The 23527-nt window shown below is 41.1% G+C and overlaps 1 pseudogene; it reads left to right on the top strand.

Annotated features, from left to right (window-relative positions):
• The first annotated feature begins 5469 nt into the window (after positions 1-5469).
• On the top strand, positions 5470-7471 carry LOC131807819 (elongation factor 1-alpha 1-like; annotated as a pseudogene).
• Positions 7472-23527: the final 16056 nt, after the last annotated feature.

The following is a 23527-nucleotide window of genomic DNA, read 5'->3' as shown; positions in this document are numbered from 1 at the left end:
TCTCTCTGCAAGTACTCATTGACCGCCTCCAACTTAGGGAAGGGGATAGACGAAGGCTTGGCATCCAGCAGGTAAAGGCCAGGAAAGATGCTAAACCTCCCACATGCACAAGACAAGCACTAAGCGAGGATCATCCAGTTTACAATGTCAGTAGTGCCAAGGATGAGAAACCCTGGTCTAGGAGGAGACAGCTGGGACCTTACTGAGATTCCAGGATAGGCTAGAAGCCTGCTTTTCTGTCTGCTTCACTAGTGAGTTGATTCTTGAATAGCGGAGTTAAGGGCACCATATAACTTTGACTCCCTTAACACTGAGCTGCTAAAAGCCTCCTGTTGGCCAGAAGGCTTACCAGTACCGTGAAGAGCTGATGAACACATAGTCTGTACATTATATGCGTTATAGACTGTACTCTCACAATTAAGTAAGCCAGAGAAAAGAAAATGCTATTAAGAAAACTATAGGGGAGAGGGATGCCTGCGTGGCGCAGTCAGTTAAGCATCTGCCTTCAGTTTGGGTCATGATCTCATGGTCCTGGGATCGAGCTCTGCATGGGGCTCCCTGCTCAGCTGGGAGCCTGCTTCTCCCTCTGCCTGCCACCCCCCCTGCTTGTGTTCTCTCTCTCTCCCTGAGAAAGAATTGAATAAAATATTTTAAAAAATACATTTAGAGTATTGTATTGTATTTATTGAGAAAAATCCACATGTAAGTGGTTCTACACAGTTCAAATCCATATTGTTCAAGGGTCAACTGTATATTCAGGCTGAAACTGCTTTCATTTTAGTATATGTGCTGCCGAAGCGAGCGCGAAACTGCTCTCATTTTAATGCACCGTCCTGTAGCAAAGTTGGGAGGACTTGGAACTTTTTTCTACTGCTAACTTTTGAAGGCTACCAACAAGTATCTTTAAGAAAAAAATTGGCCTGGGTCGCCTGGGTGGCTCAGTGGTTAAGCCTCTGCCTTCAGCTCAGGTCATGATCTCAGGGTCCTGGGATTGAGACCCGCATCGGGCTCTCTGCTCAGCGGGGAGCCTGCTTCCCCCTCCTCTCTCTGCCTGCCTCTCTGCCTACTTGTGATCTCTGTCTGTCAAATAAATAAATAAAACCTTTTAAAAAAATTGACCTAAGACAATTAGATCAAAATTTTTTAAAGATTTTATTTATTTGTTTGAGAGAGAGAGAGAGAGCGAGCAAGCGAGCGAGCGAGAAAGAGAGAGAGAGAGCATGAGCTGGGGGAACAGCAAAAGGAGGGGGAGAATCAGACTCCCTGCTGAGCAGAACGGGAGGCCGAATCCTAGGACCCTAAGATCAACTTGAGTCTAAGGCAGATGCTTAACTGACTGAGCCCTCCTGGTGCCACTGTCGTAGGTCAACTTGTATGCCCTCCTACAAATCTTTATTCTCCCAGACTATACCATGGTCTGTTTTCCATTATCATTTCTTCAAATGTCTAAAAGCAGAAAAGGAAGAATGTTGGGAGTCGAGGTGGCATTGTGTTACATTAGCTACTAAATTTGGGCAATCTCCCTAGGATTCTATTTTAAATGTTTGAATATTACATTTTCTTATTTTATAGAGCCCTAAAGTACACATAAAAATAATTCCAAATGCTGTATTTAACTTTAATCTGATTATTTGAAAAGTCGTATACCAATTGCTTAAATTAAACAGATATTTTATCAACTAGGTTTCCTGCTAATTATGCTATTGCTCTTACTAAAAATTACTGACTGTAGCGTCTGTTGCGACTTCTATAAAACAATGATAAGGTTTGTTCGCATGTTTTTATTCCTAGAATGAACCAAAAAGAACACATGAATGTGTCCTGTCAAATTAGTATTTTACCTTTAAAAGGCAAATTTATGGATTCTGTAAACCTGAATGTAAGCATATCAAGTCTTTTAAACTCAATGACTGACTTATGATCTGTGTAAAAACCAGCCACCAAAGCCACAGAGCTTATTTAATAATTTACAAGTCTGTTTCTTTATAGCGGCTGATTTGGGAACATGTCTTTCCTTTTTTATTTTGTGGAGAAGCGTGGCTATTAAGCAAAGGAACCAACATTCATTAAAGTGTGAGAACAGCAGATCTGTTAGTCGCTTGAATGTTAATGCTGGGAGAGCATTATGAATAATCTAATTGAGTTCTTTCATTGTTTAGGCAGGAAAATTGAGGCTCTGAGATGGGACAGGTTTGGGACCCAGCAAGAGAGTGAGTGAATCCATGAGAAAGCTATGAATTCTACCCAAAATATGCCACTCTGGTGGATGCGCTGTTTTGACCTGAAGGAAACCAAGTCTCTGCAGACTCAAGAGAAACTTTTGCCCCTGCCTTCACTACCTAGAAGAATGTAAATTGGGAGGTCTTTCTCAGAATAAGAGTTATTACCAGAGGGAGATTTTATCTGAATGACCCATCGGTGTGGCAAAGAAAACAATTACCAAAGACCTCCTCTTCTTATTGCCTGTGAATCATCTTCCTCCCCTTTGAAGCCCTGGACCTTTGTTCAGTTTCTTAACTCAGGAAGGTATTTTTGTCTCCTTCCACTGCTCTGTCTTTGAGCCTCTCATGTATGTGGGACTCCTACATTTAGGACATCACATTTGATTTTCTCTTGCTAATGTGTCTCATGTGATTTAATTCTTAGGCCACCTAGAAGAACATTTGAAGGAGGAAAAAAAATTTTTTTTTTCCTCAACAGCTACAAAGAGCTGAGGTAGGCAGATTTCTAAGATGGCTCCCAATGAGTCGTGCTCTTGTCTCATCCTCTCCCCTGTGAACATGACATGATATCGTGTCCGTGATTAAGTTATACTATATGGCAACAGTGTAAAGATTTTGTAGATACAATTTAAAACTCTAACCAGGGGGTGCCTGGGTGGTTCCGTCAGTTAAGCCTCTGCTTTTGGCTCAGGTCATGATCCCAGGGTCCTGGGACTGAGGCTCTGCATCAGGCTTCCTGCTTAGGAGGGAGCCTGCTTCTCCCACTGCTACCTGCTTGTTCTCTCTCTTGCTATCTCTGTCACTATCTCTGCCTATCTTGCTCAAATAGATAAATAAAATCATTTAAAAAAATAAATAAAACTCAGTCAGTTGACTTAATGAAAAGGGAAATTATCTGGGGGGGGGGGGGCTTGACCTAATAAGGCCATCTCTTTCAGAAAGTATCTAGACTCAAAGCACTAGATTCTCTTGTTGGACTTGAAGAAGAAAACTAGCATTTTTGTGAAGAAGGCATGTGGCAGGAACAGGGGGCAACCTCCAGCAGCTCTGGGCTTCGGTATTACAATTATAAGGAACTAAACTCATCCAGTGGCCAGTGCACTCAGGAGGAGGACCTCAAGGCTCAGCTAAGAATGCGGCCGCAGTCAACACCTTCCTCGATTGCAGTCTGGTGAGACACTGAGCAGAGGGTCAAGCTAAGGTGTACCCAGATGCCTGACGCATGAAAACTATAAGAATTTTTTTTTTTTAAATGAGGGTTCTTTTAAGCCACTGGGTTTGTGGTGAGTTACATATCACCAAAAAAACAAAACAAAACAAACCTTAATAGGATGTCCTTGTTCTCTGACTTTTCCACACTTAGAACTGCCTCCCTTCTCTCTGTGGGCCAGATCACTCCTACATTCTTTGATTGGGATGAGATGAATATTTCAGAAACAAATCAAAGAGATAAGCCAAAGGGTTTTGTGCACGCTTCACTCCTCCTTCTACGACACCCTGTTTCCAGTTCTCAACTGAGGATTGAGGTAGAAATCCTCAGTAGTCCTAAGGCCTACTGCGGACGGCTCTTCCGGGCTCCAGAGCACCAATAAGGATAATAAGCACAATGGATTAAAACAAACAAATATGTTTAAATCCATGAATTTTTATGGATGCTAAAGACAAAACAAACAAAAACAAAAACAAAAACAAATTGTTCATCTTCACAGGAATTTGGAGGACCGACGTGTTATTGTAAGAAGATGAAGTGTGAGAATGGAGGAAGCTCTTGTCCTGCCTCTCCTGGGGGACTGGACCATGGGAAAACCAAATCACTGACAAGGAAATTCCCATTTGTGAACCATCCTACCTATTGAATGAAGAAAAAAAATGGTAGAATTCACACATCACTATTTTTTAAACTCCAGTAAACTCATGACGTAGACAATGATCACCCATGGCTGTGAAAAGGGGGTAAAAATAGACAATTATATGCCTTCTGAAGGTCAGACCACCACCTATGAAGTCTTCTTACCAGAAATTGAATATGCAAAGGAACAGGATCCAGAGATCTAACTACCAATTTTCAGAAAATATGGGGGCAGAGGGACTGGCTAAAGCCACCATGGAGATACACTGTTCAACACTCAGATGGTGGGGGACATGATGTCATAAATAACATGAATTCCTTAACAACAAATTGCAAGGAATAGAAATAGAGATGGTAGAAGGATGCATACATTAAAAGAGACCTAAGAGAAATAGCAATAATTGCAATGTATAAATCTTAGCTGGACCTTGAAGAAACTGTACACACACACACATACATACCTACACCCACGCACGTATACACTCGCACACATACACTCACACATACACATATACCTACCCATGCACACATACATACTCGCACACATGTACACACACAGACACACACATATACATACCTACACAACCCACATGATACACCCGGGAAACTTTGAACGCCGGATGGATATTTGATAATATTAAGAAATATGAGTTATTGGGGTTTTTTAGGTATCCATGTTTATTTTTGAAGACAGAGTCCTTGACTTTTAGAGATCTGCTGAGTAAGATAATGATAGGATGTCTTGGGTTTTACTTCAAAATAAATGTGATGAGAAACAAGGGAACGTGGTTTGGGTTATGAGGAAACATGATTAAATGTGAGTCAAAAAATGTTAGTTGATGGGCACACAAGGCTTCATTATATTTTTCTATTTTTTATGTGTTTAAAATTGCCCCTAAAAGAAAGGCTTTTTAAAGCAAATTATGTCATTCTGTACTTAAAATGTCTCACTGACTTTTCATCGGCAACCAAAATGCTGCTATGACCTAAAAGGTTTTGAAGAATCTAGTCCTTGCTTACCAGCTCTCCCTGGGCAGAGTCCATGTTCCTTCTAAGATTCCTCTGTAAGGCCATTCATTCCTCGAGCATCTCAGGGTCCTTAGACGTGCTTCCTTTGTCTAGAAATGGTCCTTTCTACCGTATTTTTCCAATTGAGTCAAGCAACTCTTTCAAGCAATCTTGGAGCACCATGTGCATCTCCAAAAGGCATTTATAAAGGTACTAATTGCATTCATATTTGGTTGAGGATTTTATTGATGTATAACCCTCAGTATGAAACTGCGGTGGTTTTATTTCAGAATCTTTCTCATAAGAAGGTGTTTAAAAGAGTGAAGTGTCAAAAGAATGGAATCAATAAAATTACTCAATGGCATGCAAGCAATTGCTGTTCAGTAATTGATGGGTGATGTTGAAGAGTACATTCAAATAAGAGAAAGAGATCTTTCCGCAACGGATTTGCTGCCAGAACACAGGTGTCGTGAAAACCACCGCTCAACCTAAACCAGAACGGGAAAGGAAAAGACTCATATCAACATTGTCGTCATTGGACACGTAGATTTGGGCAAGTCTACCACTCCTGGTCATGTGATCTACAAATGTGGTGGGATCGACAAAAGAATTATCGAAAAATTCGAGAAGGAGGCTGCTGAGAAGGGAAAAGACTCTTTCAAATATGCCTCGTCTTGGATAAACTGAAAGCTGAACGTGAACATAGTATCACCACTGATATCTCCCTGTGGAAATTCGAGACCAGCAAGTATTATGTGACCATCACTGATGCTCCAGGACACAGAGACTTTATCAATCACATGATTACAGGCACATCCTAGGCTGGCTGTGCCATCCTGATTGTTGCTGTTGGCATTGGTGAATTTGAAGCAGATATATCCAAGAATGGGCGGATCCATGAGCATTCCCTTCTGGCTTACACACTGGGTGTAAAACAACTAATTGTTGGTGTTAACAAAATGGATTCCACTGAGCTACTCTACAGCCAGAAGAGATACGAGGAAATCATTAAGGAAGTCAGCACCTACATTAAGAAAATTGGCTGCAACCCCGACACAGTAGCATCTGTGCCAATTTCTGGTTAGAATGGTGACAATATGCTGGAGCCCAGGGCTAGCATGCCTTGGTTCAAGGGATGGAAAGTCACCCGCAAAGACGGGAATGCCAGGGGAACCACCCTGCTGGAAGCTCTGGATTGCATTCTGCCACCAACTCATCCAACTGACAAGCCCTTTGGTCTGCCTCTCCAGGACGTCTACAAAATTGGTAGTATTGGTACTGTCCCTGTGGGCCGGGTGGAAACTGGTGTTCTTTTTTTTTTTTTTTTTTAAAAGACTTTATTTATTTATCAGAGAGAGAGAGAGGGAGAGAGCAAGCATAGGCAGACAGAATGGCAGGCAGAGGCAGAGGGAGAAGCAGGCTCCCTGCCGAGCAAGGAGCCTGATGTGGGACTCGATCCCAGGATGCTGGGATCATGACCTGAGCCAAAAGCAGCTGCTTAACCAACTGAGCCACCCAGATGTCCCGAGAGACTGGTGTTCTTAAACCTGGCATGGTGGTCACCTTCGCTCCAGTCAGTGTTACAACTGAAGTCAAGTCTTTTTAAATGCACCATGAAGCTTTGAGTGAGGCTCTTCCTGGGGACAACGTGGGCTTCAATGTCATGAACGTATCTGTCAAAGATGTTCGTCGTGGCAATGTGGCCGGTGACAGCAAAAACGACACACCAATGGAAGGAGCTGGCTTACGGCTCAGGTGAAATCCAGGCCAAATTAGTGCTGGAGATGCACCTGTGCTGAACTGTCACACAGCTCACATCGCTTGCAAGTTTGCTGAGCTGAAGGAGAAGATAGATTGTCATTCCGGAAAAAAGCTAGAAGATGGTCCCAAGTTCTTGAAATCTGGTGATGCTGCCATTGTTGATATGGTTCCTGGCAAGCCTATGTGTGTTGAGAGCTTCTCTGACTGTCCTGCTCTGGGCGGTTTTGCTGTCCGTGACAAGACAGACGATTGCTGTGGGTGTCATCAAAGCAGTGGACAAGAAGACAGCTGGAGCTGTCAAGGTCACCAAGTCTGCCCAGAAAGTTCAGAAGGCTAAATGAATGTTATCCCCAATACCTGCCACCCCAGTCTGAATCAGTGGTGGGAGAAGGGTCTCAGAACTGTTTGTGTTAGTTGGCCATTTAAGTTTAATAGTAAAAGCCTGGCAAATGATAACGATGCATCATAAAACCTCCAGGAGGAAAGGAGAATGTTTTGTTGACCATTTGCTTTTGTGTGTGTGTGGCAGTTTTAAGTTATTAGTTTTTTAAAATCAGTACTTTTTAATGGAAACAACTTAACCAAAAATCTGTCACAGAATTTTGAGACCTATTAAAACAAAAGTTTAATGAGAAAAAAAAAAAATAAGAGAAAGAGAAGGAGTGGAAGGAGCAAACAATCATGTGTTTTTTCCTTGGGTCTTGAAGGATGGTCATTCTACACTGGAGTCCTCCCACCAACCCCCCCCCCACTTGCTCCAGGACAAGAAAGAAATTAAGTCAGAGGACTCATACTGTCAAAGATTATACAGCAGAGTCTGCGACGGTCAGAGTCCCAAGAGCTTGTGCCAAAATATGGTGTCCCCGTTAGGCTAAAAATGGAATGCAAGTCCACAAAGCACCAAAGGTTAGTCATCAGTGGAGAGCCAGATTTCCTTTATGTTTCTTGTCCTATGCTTGGAAGGGAACTGGAATGGACTGCAGGGTGGGGGCAGCAAGGGGGCAGCAAGGCTATATCAAATCTCTTGTTAGAAAATACTTCCTTGAAGCAGAACTGAAATTTGAACCTCTCCCACCTACTTTATTCATTACCCCTCCTATTCATTACCCCATGTACCTTCTAAATTTAGAAAATTTCCACGTGAATCTACCTTACAGTATTCTGTCGAATGCACAGAAAGAATATGGGTTTCTCTCTGTACATCAGGTGTATTTTGAGACCTTTATTTAATGAACAAAGCTACACAATTGTGCATGAAACCATTCTGGGTTTTTACTTTGAGGGAGTCATACGTTCATACATTCATTTGGAAAATAATCCCTCCATTTTTTTATGAATAAGGTAGAAATGACTCTAAAATTCTGATGTTCAATTTTTACTAGATGCCACAACCTCATAATAAAATACAGATGACCTGGTGTCTTTGTTTTGAGCAGACATAGTCCTCACATGCAAATTTGAATAGAAAAAGAAAAAAAAAGTCTTCCATAGAGGGTAGGTTACTAGGGATGGGGTGATGGATCATGGGAAAACCATATCAATAGAAAGGCATTCTGTTTCTCATTTTTCTAAAAAAAAAAAAAAAAAAAAATAGAAAATAAAAAACAGAGAAACAAGGATCATTAATCTGAAAGAAAAAGTCAAATGTTACCATTCGATGAAGAATGTATTCCTTCCAAGGCCTCATAACATCTTTACTTGCTTATATAACAACATCTATGGCTTTCAGGCTAATTGAACATATCTTATTTTATTTTAAGGGGTATTCTGTTTTAAAGCACTGGAAGCTTATAAAATTAGTCCATCACATTGGTAGTCATTTTGATAACATAGTAATATTTAACCATGACAATATAATACACTCATAGCTGCTAGTGCTAACGAACACTGGCAGTCCTTTCTGAAAAATATATTTATGCACATCAAATGTTTTAAGAGAGTCTCAACTGTTATCTCCTTACTCCACATGTGCAAATCTATTCTTATTAAACTAGGAGGGAGGAAGACAAAGGAACACATATGTGTAAGGATATTCAACCTCCGTCCCAAAGAACACAAGACTGGGTAAATAAATGTTGATCTATCCCTGTGATATCGTGCCACACAGCAGTGAAAGTAATACTGTTTTCAAATAATATTTATTGGCATGGAGAAATAATTCTTAGATAATGCTGAATAAAATAAAAGCAAGGCTCGAAATACAATGTCATCGCAATAGTATAATGTTACAAACATATAGAAAGAACTCTAAGTGTACTCCTATATCTATAGTAAGTTTGCCAAGAAATTAACAATGGTATTATCGGGTGGTGTAGGTATTTTTCTTTTACATTGTTCTTTTATTTTCTCCCCACATTTTTACAATGGGCTTTGATTGCTTTTTATAATCAGAGCCAAAAATAAAAATTATCAAATGAAAACTGGAAAATACAACATGGAATATACAACTCTCTATTAATGAGAAAACTAACTTAATAATAACATTGTAATAATGAGAAAGCTAACTTGAAACAGAGTATCTCATTTTTAACCATTGTAGATAATTGGAATTCTTTTTATATGCATTTGTTTATCTGCCACCTACTTACCAAAGAGATTTCAGGCATTTAATTGGGAATTCACTAGAGCTGGGTTTATTTCTAGGCACTATCCCTTAATTTTAGCTAAACTCTTAAGTGGAAAAAGCTCTCAGGCATATAATTTGCCTACAGTATAATAGTTTTCAGAGTCCCAAGCTAGGACAAAAAAAAAGATGGCCATTTCAATAAAAAAAAAAAAAAAATTTTAAGTAATATAAGAAAATAGTAATGACCTAACACAGAACTTGTTAAATAGTCAAAAACAGTCAATCAGTCTTTATCCATGTATTACCTCGTCCACTCACTCATTCAGGAAGCATGGCTGAGCATCTATTGAGACCCCGAGAACAGGGTCATCCCATTCCTCAGGAATCGTGTATGGGATAAAGAAAATGTATCTGTCCTCTCCTGCTAACGGTTGTTTTAGAGCTAGTAAACATATTAAGTAAAAAGGAGAAGATCAGCAGTGGGCGGTTGAGACACAGCTACTGAGTTCCAAAACAAAAAGTTCTGCATTTAGAAGAAGTTGAATGAGGAACAATAAAACAACAGCAAAAACAAACAAACAAGCAAAAAACCTCTTAATCAAGTGGAACATATTGCCAAATGACCAGAAAACCTTGATTTATAACAGATCAAATTATAAGCTCCCGATTATTAAAATTAATCTTATCAGAAATAATGCCTAGCCAGTGGCCAAAAGTCACACTGACAACTGCCTAAAGGCGATGAGCGATATTAAAACTCGTGCCTGGTCTAGGTAATTGGCCTAGTTAATAGAGCCAGTGGTGCACAGGCAACCCACACACACGCACGCGCGCACAAACGAGTGAGTCACAACTGTTGTGGAAAACTTCTGACTGCACATAAGCCATGATCAGACCCTTTGACTTGACGTGTTTCTAGGCCAGCCACAATTGCTGTAAAAGTGATCCACTCACCATCAAATGAGTAAAAGCAGGTGCTGGGCAAATCCTGTAGAAGACACCCTCAGTACTAGGAAGGAAGGGGGGAGGGAGAGAGACTCCGGAGGAGTAAGCAAAGGAAAACCAAACACTAACTCCCCCAATCACTTGTTGGCTGCATTTCTGGATGTTTCTAATATCTAATACTAAATATGCTCTCTCATTTTTTTAAAAGATTTTATTTATTTATTTGACAGAGGTAGAGAGAGAGAGAGCACAAGCAGGTAGAGCCACAGGCAGAGGGAGAGGGAGAAGCAGACTCCCCACTGAGCAGGGAGCCGGACTGGGGGAGGGCAGGGTGCGCGGAGAGGATGCCTCAATCCCAGGACCCTGAGATCATGACCTGAGCCTGAGCTGAAGGACGCAGATAATTCACCGACTGAGCCACCCAGGTGCCCCAACTCTCTCCTGCGTTACCTTGACTTTGCTGACCCCCTAAAGATGTGCTGGTTCTGACTCTGGGAAGCACTGAGTCGGGGCCCCTATGTGTGCCAAAGCACAGCAGCTGCCCTGAAGTTGTTGCAAAAACACATTTTCAGACTCCGTCTCAGAGCTAGTCAATCAGAAAAATCTAAGGGAAGGTCCCCAAATCTCTTCACAAACCCTCAAGGGGATCTTGATGCCAGGGAATCTTTGAGAACCGCTGGCTTCTATCACAGATTGCGGGAACCCCCGCCAGACTAAGAGGTGTCATGGGGCCCCACTCCCTGTAGGCTGTAATCCGGCTGTGGCTGAGGGAAGGCGAGGGGGAGGGGACCTGCGGGAGGGGCCGGCTGTGGCTTACCCCTCACTTGCCCCGTGTTTAGTGATGTACCAGCCATTCAGTCCCTGAGTGTAGCGTCTGAGTAGTTTTCACCTGGGCCGAGAGGATAGGTGTGCTGATGTTCCCTGCACCAACGTGTCCATCACTGGTGGAGACAAAAGTTAAATATGAGGATAACAAGGCAGGTGGATCTTAAATCCCTAGGGAGGGGGAAGGAAAGGGTTGTTCAGGAAAGATAACCATTTTGATCTACCCGGGGCCTGAGGCACCAGCCGCCCGTATTAGAGAGATGAGCGTGCGATCCCTAGCCCTAAGATCCCCAGCCCAGCCGTACACATCCAGGCTCAAAAGCACTCGTTTTGCAAGGATACAAGTAACACAAAGATTCCAGTTAAACACATCTGAATGGGAGGGAAATACTGGGGTGAAGTGACGAATGTATAAATGAATGAGTGAATGAATTACTAACACAAGAAGAGCCTTATAAAGACCAATGCTAGTACCATGCTATCAAGTGCGGACCATGACTAATGCAAAGCTTTTCAACATTGTAAAAATGAGGGCGAGAGAGGAAGTGGGAGAGAGAGACAGCACACTTTCCGCAGGGCGCATGGCTGCCCCACGAGAGAGCTGGAAACAGCATAGTTTTCTGCACCGGAATTTGAACTCATTAACAACTAAGATTTATTGTATTTCACAGGCATTATGTAATTTACTCTTCATGGCAACAGAAAAGGATAAAAGGTGTATTGGGTTAAAATATCATAGTACAGAATAACAATTTTAAAAGGATATTTCCATGGTACAGGCAAGAAAACTGAGGCTCAAGGGTATGGTGGATGTTTACGGGGCTTGGGGGCTCTCTTTCTAGATGGCGAGATTCCCCATCACTTAGGTCGTGGTGAGAGGCAGCAGCCCAGCTCCCAGTTGGCATAAGTATCCCTATGCCAGCTCCTTGGTAGGAAGCATGAGGCCCAGATTTGGCGAGTCAGATGCTCCTGCCGGTAATGTTATCTCACGTGAAAACACTCAGAGAAGCGGTGACAGGGAAAGAAGATTTTCAGAGGCTACAGTGGATTTAAGAATCTAGCAGGGAAAATGGCAGCCAGGGTCCAAAGCCAGACCGTCAAAGGCAGGGTCCTGACCTGACTGTTGTCGGCATGACCTCTGCTCTGTCCGTGGCTCTAAGCTTTTCTGGACTTCTGCCTTTTTCTTAGTTTTGCTCACCAGCCTTCACACTGATACTGGAAACAACCCAAAGACTTATGATAAAATCTATTTTTATTTAAGTTAAAAAAATTTTTTTTGAATCCACTAACCCATTTCCTTAATCAAGAGCCAAGGTGCCTTCTTTTCAAGGCTGAAGGATTTGGATCCCGTAAGCTTCTCCATTTAGATACTCCTTCCCGTGTCGCAACGATATTTATTGTCTAGTAAGCATGCTCCAGGTGACGAAGGTGCACGGGCCAGACTGGCGCTCACAGTCTGATGGGGACTCCATGACTCAGCCCAGGAACATGGCTTTGTCACCCCCTACATTAACTATGTTACCACAAGGGCAAAAGGCAATACAACATCCAAAGAATATTTCCTACTGATGCAGGGGTTCATTCTTTTCTTCTCCGCGGCCTGGCATCATGACTGGGGACATGAGAAGTAATATCTAGACCTAAGAATATCTGTAGCAAGATTTAGAAGCAGGAAACAACCAGTTGATGGAGAACAGCTCGTCATGCCCGTGGCTGTTCTCTGTGCGGCAGGAATACAGAGACCCGGTGAGACCGGGCACTTCATTAAAATGCATACCGAACGTAGTCTGGCCGCTGGGGTAGAAATTGATAACCATTGTGAAAATAATCTCTACTTCTAGATGGCCCTTTACTACTGAAAAAACACTTTTCCTCCCCTGTTTTGTCTGAACTTCACCACAGGCAAAACAGGGCTCATCATGCCTATTTTGTATGCTCCGAATGTGTTTAAATGCAATCATTATTGAATTTTGTTTTTTGCATATTCTAAATGAGTGCACAACCATTTTTCCCCCAGCCTTAAGCTAAGGCTTCCTATTGCAGCCTGTATTTAATAACAAAGCAAATAAACAAACAAACAAACACATTTTTTCCTCATCTTTCTTTACTTTTTGTTTCTGCCTCTGTGTCTCTATCTCTATCTCCATCTCTGTCTCTCTCTGTTGCTACACGCAAGTCTGTCATAATTTCTTATCGCAAGTAGTTGCTTTTATTTTTCCCCTCTAACTAAATGGCATGAAACTACCAATGTTTTTTCAAGACAGTGGAACTGTAGAAATGAACTCTCTTCATTTACTCGCCCACTTGAGAGTTCCCATTAAACGGGGATAGGAGCTTTGTAGCAGGTGTGGTTGTTAAGAGATTAATGGTTCTGATTAACATATCACAAAGACATTTAATTTGGAAGACCCAAAGCCGAGTGCTCCGAACTTCCGGTTGGAACTGAGGTTGTCAGGGGACAGGAGAAAGATAGTTGGCAATTTTTGTTTTTGTTTCCAGCTTCATCTCTTTGGGAGGTGGTCTGCCATGCAAGCGAGTGGCTCGAGGGAAATGCGCTGCAGAATTCCACCCTGAGACAGAGACTCTGCATTGATTCCCTTCTCTCCTGCTAACTCTCTGTGTGACCTGGTAGAAACCATTTAATTTATGCAAGCCTTTCCACCTTTGACTCAGCGGCTCAGCTGCCCCAGACCTCAGCTACCTCATTTAAGCACCAAAGATAGAAGTAGCAGTTAGTCACCAAGAATTTTCCAGGGGATAAAATGAGAGAGCTGATTAAAGCACTTAGCACATAGTCAGCCTTTTTTAATGATTTTCTTCTTGGTTATTTTCTTGTTTAAACCATTTTTCCTAGATATTTAAGTTTTACAACATTTTTAAAACTAAGTAACACTTAGAAATCAATGTGTTATACTTAAGGTGGTTGTGTTTTATTTCTTTCTCTTATGAAATAACTCCTTAAACTGAAGGTGCATTTTACAATTAATGATCCATCAGAATCAAGAAAATTTGGCAATATTTTATAATAAGGAGTTAGGAGTTAAAATATCTCTGGAGGTTTTTTGGTTTTTTTCCCCAGTGATAACATTATCAACTGTGTTGGCTCATTCTATTATATCATTTTTTTAAAGATCATATTTATTTATTTGACAGGGAGAGAGAGAGAGAGAGCACACATAATCAAAGGGAGCAGCAGCAGAGGCAGAGGGAGAAGCAGGTTCCTTGCTGAGCAGGGAGACTGATGTGGGGGCTCGAGCCCAGGATCCTGGGATCATGACCTGAGACAAAGGCAGACATTTAACAGTCTAAGCCACCCAGGCGCCCCCTGTTATATCTTTTGAGAGGACTATACCCCAACAGTGACTTCTACACTAATAATTGGTGATCAGATTTGTGAATTATTTAATTATTATCTTGCCCAAATGATTTGATCTTCCCTCCAGGGACTCTAAATCTACCTAACAAAATTACCTTATAAAACCAACTACAAAAAAAAATTAAGAACAACTGTATATTATGCAAGTTTCAAATTATATGTGTCTACAAGTTACATTCTCAAAAACCAAAACACATGGGGCACCTGGGTGGCTCAGTGGGTTAAAGCCTCTGCCTTCGGCTCAGGTCAAGATCTCAGGGTTCTGGGATCGAGCCCCGCATCGGGCTCTGTGCTCAGCAGGGAGCCTGCTTCCTCCTCTCTCTCTGCCTGCCTCTCTGCCTACTTGTGATCTCTATCTGTCAAATAAAAAAAAAATCTTAAAAAAAACCAAAAACACAAAGATCCATGGCAAATTAGTCTATGAATATTAAAAGATAAATGTAACATTGTATAGGGAAGGAAAATTTTTCCTCTACCCTTCTAGATTCTTTTGGCTGCTCTAGTCCTTAAATTGACAGGAGACAGATTAACCAGAGGGAAGCAAACTTCAATCCATATGTACCATAGCTCCATAAAAAAAATATGAGACCCAAGCACAAGTTGGACAGGTGAGGCCATCCTGAGCCAAGGAATGGGATAGGGTCCTGGAGTTTCAAGGGAGAGGAGGGTGACTCACAGGTAATGAGAGCAGATATTTGGTAATTAGATGTTTGCCCTGCCATACAGATAGGTCTTTCAGATAGAAAGATATCTCTGGTAATAGCTCTGTTATCTGCAAACAGCACTGAAGAAATTACTCTACTCTAGATAAGTAAAATTTGCTTTATGAAAATGCTCCATGAATATTGACAGAAATGCTATCTAGACTCAATGGTAATCCATCTTTCGCTCTTTTTGCTAAATCCCTGTGGGATCGTGTATCTTGCAACATTTTAATATGAGGGTTCTTTTTTCAAAAGAAAATAGAAAGACTCATATTTGAGACCAAGCTTTCTGTTTTACAGATGAAAATCAGGAATACATTTCAATAGCACTTTGTTATATAAATACTTCAAATCGCAAGGACCAGAGGGAATATCAAGACCATTCTAGATATGGATTTTATTATATTCTATTGGGTTGATTTATAGAGTGGAAAGACCCACAAACAGTTAGGTCTTTTTAATGAGCTTATAAATTTTCCTTACAAACACATTCTATTTAATACCTGCAGATATTTCCACCTCCAGAGGACAATCTCCACTCCTCCCCCTTGAGAGTAGGCTAGACTTAGTCACTTGCTTCCAAAGAATAGAGTCTGGAAAGGTAAAAATAGCAATGCATGGTTGAGAAACATGGCAGATATCGCCTTTACCAAGTGATGAAGGTCAACATCACCAGAGATGTCTTGTGAATGTCATGTGTATCCTCCTATGATGTGATAAGGAAGGCACTTCATATTTGTGCTTTTCTTCCTCAAATTCATGACCTCAGTCAAATCATTAACTGCCCCCTCCCCCCCCACACACACACATCAGACAGACCTAGACTGGAAGATGGGAGGACATTCTGTCGGATAGAAGGATACTTCTCAAGACGCTCATGGTCACAAAAGTAAAGAAAGACTAAGGATTTATCATAGACCAAAGTGGACAGAGGAGGCATAACAGCTAAATGCAGTGTGGTACTCAGGACTGAATTCTGGAATAGAGAGAGGACATTAATGAGAAAACATGGCAAAATCCAGATGAAGCCTGGATTTTACGGTACTATTGAAAATGGGTTTGCAGTAAGACCTTGTGCTTTTTCTAGTAACTAAAACCACCTAACTTTTGGACAATATGAGGCATGAGTTACATTTCACCGCCAGTAAGTTCTACCCTGCACATTTTATTTTCACACCAAGCCCACGATAAAAATATCTTAATACCATTGCAGTCATCACAGAGATTGGAGCACAGAAACATGAGGTTGCGATCTCCTTTGTCGGAACATGGACTACACCCCCAGAGATGGTCCTAAAAGAGAAATTCATTTGCCTTTTTGCTCAATAATTTTGGAACATGAAAATAAAGAGCTGCAAACCAAAATGGGGGAAAAAAAAAAAAAAAACTCGTGTAGATTCAGGCGGAAAGCAGTGTGCGGGGAAATGGTGACTACATCATAAAGATTAGGTCCAGGTCTCCATGAAGGAGAACAGCATCGAAGTATGGTTAGAGAGATGGGAAGCAGTGAGGGGAGGAACTAACATTTACACCACGTGCAACATACCAGACACTCCATCCAGGATTTTCTTTGAAGTGTCTAAACCAGTGCCTCCCAAACCCAAAACTGATGTTGCACATTTCACTAATCCACTTAATCCATTAAATCCACTAATCCATTTAAAAACTTCCTAAGATGTTACCTAGTAAATCTGTGATTCAAACTTTGATTACACCCCAAAAATGCACACCCGTTTACTAAAATAGTATTTCCAAAATGCCAATCATTTATAGTATCAAAATACCCAAGTGGCACTTCACTACCATCTCCTTAACATTCATCTGAACCACGTACTTTCTCATTCAAATATGAACTAAAATGAATCCAGTGGGGAATGGGAGCCGGAGTGGAGGGGGAGTTGTATCAACAATGCATATGCTACCCAAACAAAAAGGGACTGACTTTCTGAATGAAAATTCAGAAATAGAGAGCCCTTCACAATGCTAGGAGAGGGTATTTCTGTAATAGCTGTGCCCAGAAGGGGAGCGTCAGAGTGAGGACAGAGTGTGAGGGGAAGAAGACCCTGGTGGACCCAGAAACTTGTGACATGTGCCTGGAGATGAACTGAAGGCAAAGAAAAACTGCCTTTTGATGGTTTATTTCTCCTTGTTTTTGAAGATCGGCTCTGTTGACAAAGTGAGAATTATGTAGTTGCAAGCACTCTGAGGTCCATTACAATCTATCACGTCCTAACCGGCATCAAAAGGAAGAATCACAAATTCCCCCTCACAATCAACTCCCGCTTTTAACTTCATTGGGAAGATTACTTCTAGCATATTTACTCCAGTTTTCAGCTGTATCAGCATTTGTTAAATCACTCAACAGAGTGACCCGGATTCCCCACCGTTCTCCGGTCACTGGATGCTCAGGACATGCCGTACAAAAATCACGTATCCTGGGGCCAGCACGGTTATTGGGCATATTTTTCTGCAGAGACAGGGATCATGTGGCTGTGTCCTAGGGCTTCCTAAAGCCATTCTCTCTTTTTGGAGCACCTTGCCTTTTACCCTCAGCCTGGCCTTCACCCAGCGAGCCCGCACGCATCCCTCCTTCATCTCAGCTCAGATGTCACTCCCTTCCAAGAGCCATCCTAGACCTCATGAATCTGGTGAGGTGCCCTCCCTCTCTGCCTCTCTCCTGCACCTGAATGGTTCTTACAGCAGAACGGAGTTACTGTTCCCATTGGGGTGCCCAACATGCCACTTGCCTAGAGTTCCTCCAGGACAGAGACCACGCTTTGTTCCCTGTTATTCCAACAGTTCGCACAGAGTACTAGAGTACTAGAGTACAGAGATTTACTAGAGTAAATGCCAGTCACATGGTAAAGAATTGCTGTATAGAGAATAATAAGCGAGTAATTTGAACTTCCCAGCTGTGTCAAGAGCATCAACACTATATAAGAATTAGGGGAAGCTCCAAGGTCCACCCATGCAAGGTAAAGGAGGCGACCCACCCTAAACATCGATCCCACCACTTCAGCTGAACCCACATAGAACTGGCATATCCTCACTCATGTAATCAAAATGCCCTCATTGGTGAATATATTTTGAATCAGAAGCAATGCCTGAGCTGGAACAATGTCTTAAGCCACTGGCCTTAGAATTAAAATGCGTTCAATTACTGACAGTGTGTTTCATCCTCTGCTCAGTGTTGTGGCAGGTGTGGACAAATGGGGGTTGGTCGTCTGGTTGGGTAGATGTGACCAGTCAGACAGACAGAACAGTGAGGGATTTCAGGTGGTGTATATAGCTTAGTGGTAACTTGCCCGATACACAGAAGTCTTCATATGCACAATAGAATTTTGCAGTTCCCACTCTCCATCATGGTTACTGACGGTCAATGGCCCTTTGAAAGGACTGGTATGTGGACGTGAACCACTTGAGCTAGTGGCGGGGGGGGGCTTGAATCTGGTCTCTGCATCTTAGCACAGCTTCGTCATTCTCTGTTTGTCTTCCTACAAGTAGTAGCTCTGGTAAGTGGATAAAACATCCCAGATTTAGGGAAGTTCAGAGCCAATATCCAAAACATACTAACAAAATGTACAATGTACAGAGCTTATTTAAATGTACAATGTAAAGGCAGGATGAACCTTAATAGTTTTGTAAGTGATTTTAGTCTTTTATTTGAGTTATGTTTGCAAATGTCACTAAGATTTCTCAGTTTTGCTTTACTTTGCTTTGTGGGAACAATTATACGCTGTAGACTAAAGTTAGCAAACTCAATCTGGCTCTCTGCCTGTTTTTTTTTTTTTTTTTTTTTAGATAAAGTTTTATTGAAACACATTCATACTCATTCTTTCTTATCACCTGTAGCTGCTTTCATGCTCCAATGGCAGAGTGGAGAAGTTGCCACAGATGCAATACAATCCACAAAGCTGAAAATATTTACTAACATTTACCATCACAGAAAAGATCTGACAATCTGTCACAGAGAAGTTCTCAATGTCAGAAGTTCACAAAATTTCATACTGGATCCCTTCTGAATCCCGAGAGTCTATTGTCAACTGGGAGGTTCACAGAAGGAAGGGGTTCACAAAGAGAGGAATGGAAGGTAGACAAGGAATGATTCACAGGAAAAGAACCACAGCTAAAATTCCCTCTAAAATTTGGATGACTCAAAAGAGAAGACCTGGGCACCTGAGTGGCTCAGTTGGTTAAGCATCTGCCTTTGGCTTAGGTTATGATCCTAGGGTCCTGGGATCAAGTCCCATGTTGGGCTCCTGCTCTGCAGGGAGTCTGCTTTTCCCTCAGCCCTCTCCCCAATCATTCTCTCAATCTCTCTCTCTCTCAAATAAGTAAATAATTTTTTTTAAAAGATGATTTTTTATATTTGCTTGCCTTCAGAAAAGAACAAATTAGTTGCAGGTGTGAGAGAATAAATAGGTCAATGTTGAGGCAGGGAAATAACCTCATATTCCTTTGCTTTCTGCGGCTTTTCTGCTTCAGTCCCAGAATCATGAACTAAAGTATTTGAGCACACAGCCTGGATATATCAAACAAAATCTATTTTTGCATGTACAACTTCCACCTTTTGTGCATTGATGGGAAGTTGGCAATTACTTATGGAATAAAAAATAAAACAAAAATCATCTTTTATTTGAATACCATCAGTTGAGAGAAGTCTGAGAGTGGGAGTCTGTGCAGACTTGGCGGGGGCAGGGGGAAATGGGCATGTGGAGGACAGAGAAGGGAACAGAATTGAAAATTTTAAATAATAGGGTAAACACCCTCTAACTCAGTCCAGAAGAGATGTTTTCATATCCCCAAATAAAAGACATCTACAAAAGAAAGTGACCAGCACAATTACAGAAACCTTGCTGAGAAAAATCTTATAGAAACCATTTTCAAATGTTTTAGAATTTTGTTGCAGAGTTCATTTGCACTGGAGAAAACTTGTATCTCCAACTTTTACATGGGAGTTGCACAGTTGAACATAAGACACAATTAGCTAGAACAGTAAAAATTCATTTATAAAATCTATGTAATGGGGGTGCCTGGGTGGCTCAGTGGGTTAAGCCTCTGCCTTCGGCTCGGGTCATGATCCCAGGGTCCTGGGATCTAGCCCCACCTCAGGCTCCCTGCTCAGCGGGAAGCCTGCTTCCCCCTCTCTCTCTGCCTGCTCTCTACCTACTTGTGATCTCACTTTCTCTATCAAATAAATACATAAAAATAAAATATTTTTTAAAAACCTATGTAATTTGGGGTGCCTGAGTGGTACAGTCATTTACGCATCCAACTCTTGGTTTTGGCTCTGGTCGTGATCTTAGGGTCCTGGGATGAACCTCATGTCAGGAAGCCTGCTGCAAGCTTCTTTCTTCCTCTGCCCCTCCCCCTGCTTGCTCGTGCATGTGTGTACACACACACTCTCTCTCTCTAAGATATAGAAATAAATATTTAAAATCTATGGAATAGAATCAGGAAACTAGTATAAATGCTGGAATGTGAACCATGTCCATAGAAAGATCAAGAATTCCCTGCAGCTAATATTTCAGTTCTGGTTCAAGGAAAGCTAACCAGTGTGGCTAGATGGACTAGATGGGGTGGATGTAGACAAGTCAGATCAGAGAAAGATCCAGAAGCAGCTAGAAGAAAGAAATGAATCGGCAGCACTAGCAAGATTAGGATGATACCTCAACCCAATGGTTCTCAAAGCTGGCTGCACACTGGAGTCACCTGGGGTCTTTCAAAAATTACTAAGGCCCATATCCCATGTCCAGAGATTTAGATTTAATTGGTGTGAGTGGAGATTGCATTGGTATTTGTAGAAGCTTCCCAAATGATTCCAGTGCACAGTCAGATTGGGGAACCACGTCATTTGATGTGGGAGATGGTAATTAACAAGAATCTTCTGAGATAGTCCACGCAAATTTGTCATTTACATAGCCCCTGAGAGACTTTTGCTGTGTTATCACTTGTACTGTTACTGCTTATAATATTTTTCTTTAGATCAACTCATTTTCTAAACTTTAGACCTACTTTAGCCTCATTCTAAACAATAGCATCTGGAAAATCACAGGTTTGGTGTGCTGGTGATATTTTTTTCTAATTCGTATTAAAATATGCAGCGTTAACATGAGTGTGATACCTGTACACAAGATGGTTGTAGGTTATTAAAACAATTTAGAAAAACTAAGCCGTGTATTACCTAAACTCATCTTGTTTATAGATAACTACAGAATTCACAGCATTAAAGCACCTCTTCACTGGCCCCAAATACCCACCATATATTCACTATATATGGTAATTTATACTTTGCTTATTCATTATCTTGAATCGTATAATCTGTGATACTACTGCTTGCGGAGTTAAGTTTCTTAACAAATGATTAAATCCCACAACTATGAGTCAGTGCTTGCTCAAGATGCTTTGTTATATGCTGCTAAATGTCTTCACCTTCATGCTCACAAGATTATATTGTACTAGATTCTATAAATAAAATAAGATGTTGTAGTGATATTCCAGAATCTAGAAGCTTCAAGAAGGTCTTGAGGTTTTGTTCTTCAGAAAAACAAAGGTGTGGTGATGTTACTAACTCGTTTCTGAGAGAAAATGATACATAGTGGCTATCAATTTAACAAACACACCTAGGAAACAATGTTACCTGGCACAAATAAGTTTGTTTAATTACGAATGATTTCCATCAGTTTTTTATTGGCTGGGGACTTTTCTGAAGCTTGAATATGTAAATACAATTTGTGCATTTCAAGAAAAGAGACAGTATACAGAATTTTTCAAGTTTGGTTGAGTGGAAACCCTTCCTTCTTGGACCAGCAGATAAGGATGTCCGGGAGTCTGTGTTCTCTGGAACATAGTCTTAAAACAGTGGTCTACTGTACAAAACTGTAAGCTATCCCTATGTTTATTCCAGCTAATGCAGTCTATATATACATAGCATTTGCTATCATGTATTACATGGGTTTATTCTGTTTTTTTTTTTTTTTTTTTCTCATGGAACAGAATCCTCTTTTACAAGTTGTAGTTTTTACATTCCCTGTCTTCAATGGAAATTAAGTGCCTAGAAGAATCCTAAGGGAATTATTTGTCTATATGACACACTGGAAATCAAATAATGCTCAGAACCAAGCCTGATACAGGAGCCAAACAGTTCCACGAAGAGTTTTTAAGCCTCACTTTTACATATCCATGGGATTAGCTTCCTATCTGAGGAGTACGGAGAGTAAAAAAATTACCCTAAAGCAATTAATTGGAGCAACAGAAAAGGAAAGAGATAAAAAGAAAATAATTGTGCGAATTCCCTAGAATCATTATTCAAAGTTGTGCAGACTTTTGTCCTGCCTTCCTTCACTAAGTACCATGTCCATTTGCCAATATCCTTAAAAATTATTTAAAAACATTAATTTTGCTGGTTTCATGCCATCACATTATTATAGATGTACCAAAATATATTTTAAACAGTTCTCCTATTGTTTAACACATAGGTTTCCCTCCCAATCACCACAATAAACAATATTCAGTGGGCATTTATTTGTATAACTTTTTAATTAATTCACATATATGTATGTATCTCCTACATATCAAACATGGCATTAGAGGAGCACCTGGGTTACTCAGTGGGTTAAGCCTCTGCTTTCAGCTCCGGTCATGATCTCAGGCTCCTGGGATAGAGCCTCACATCGGGCTCTCTCCTCAGCAGGGAGCCTGCTTCCCCCTGTTTCTCTGCCTACTTGTGATCTCTCTCTCTGTCAAATAAATAAATCAAAAAAAAAAAATCTTAAAAAAAACAACAACAACACATGGCATTAGACTCAGAAATCAGTGGTAATTTAAAAAACAAAAAAACAAACAAAAATCTATTCATCCCCTGCCCTTGAGAATCTACACAAATACATTTAAAAATTTCCACCTTGGGGCACCTGGGTGGTTCAGTCAGTTAAGGGCTGGCCTATTGATTTCAGCTCACGTCATGATCTCAGGGTCCTGAGACTGAACCGCTGTCAGGCTCCCAGCTCAGCACGGAGTCTGAAGGGATTCTCTCTGCCCCTCCCCCCACTCTTTCTTTCTCTCTCTCTCTTCCTCAAATAAATAAATAAATCTTTAAAAAATTTCAACCTTAAAAGTGCTTTTATTATTTCCTATTTTTTAAAAAGATTTGATTTATTTACTTGAGAGAGAGTGCACATGCGCAGGGGAAGGAGCAGAGGGAGAGGGACAGACTCTGTGCTGAGCTTGGAGCCCAAAGCCTGGCCCCATCTCATAACTCTGAGATCATGA

This window comes from Mustela lutreola, chromosome 9 (genome assembly GCF_030435805.1).
Source record: "Mustela lutreola isolate mMusLut2 chromosome 9, mMusLut2.pri, whole genome shotgun sequence".
Taxonomy (NCBI): domain Eukaryota; kingdom Metazoa; phylum Chordata; class Mammalia; order Carnivora; family Mustelidae; genus Mustela; species Mustela lutreola.
The sequence above is the reverse complement of the archived record's forward strand: the minus strand, read 5'-3'. Positions and strand labels throughout refer to the sequence as shown.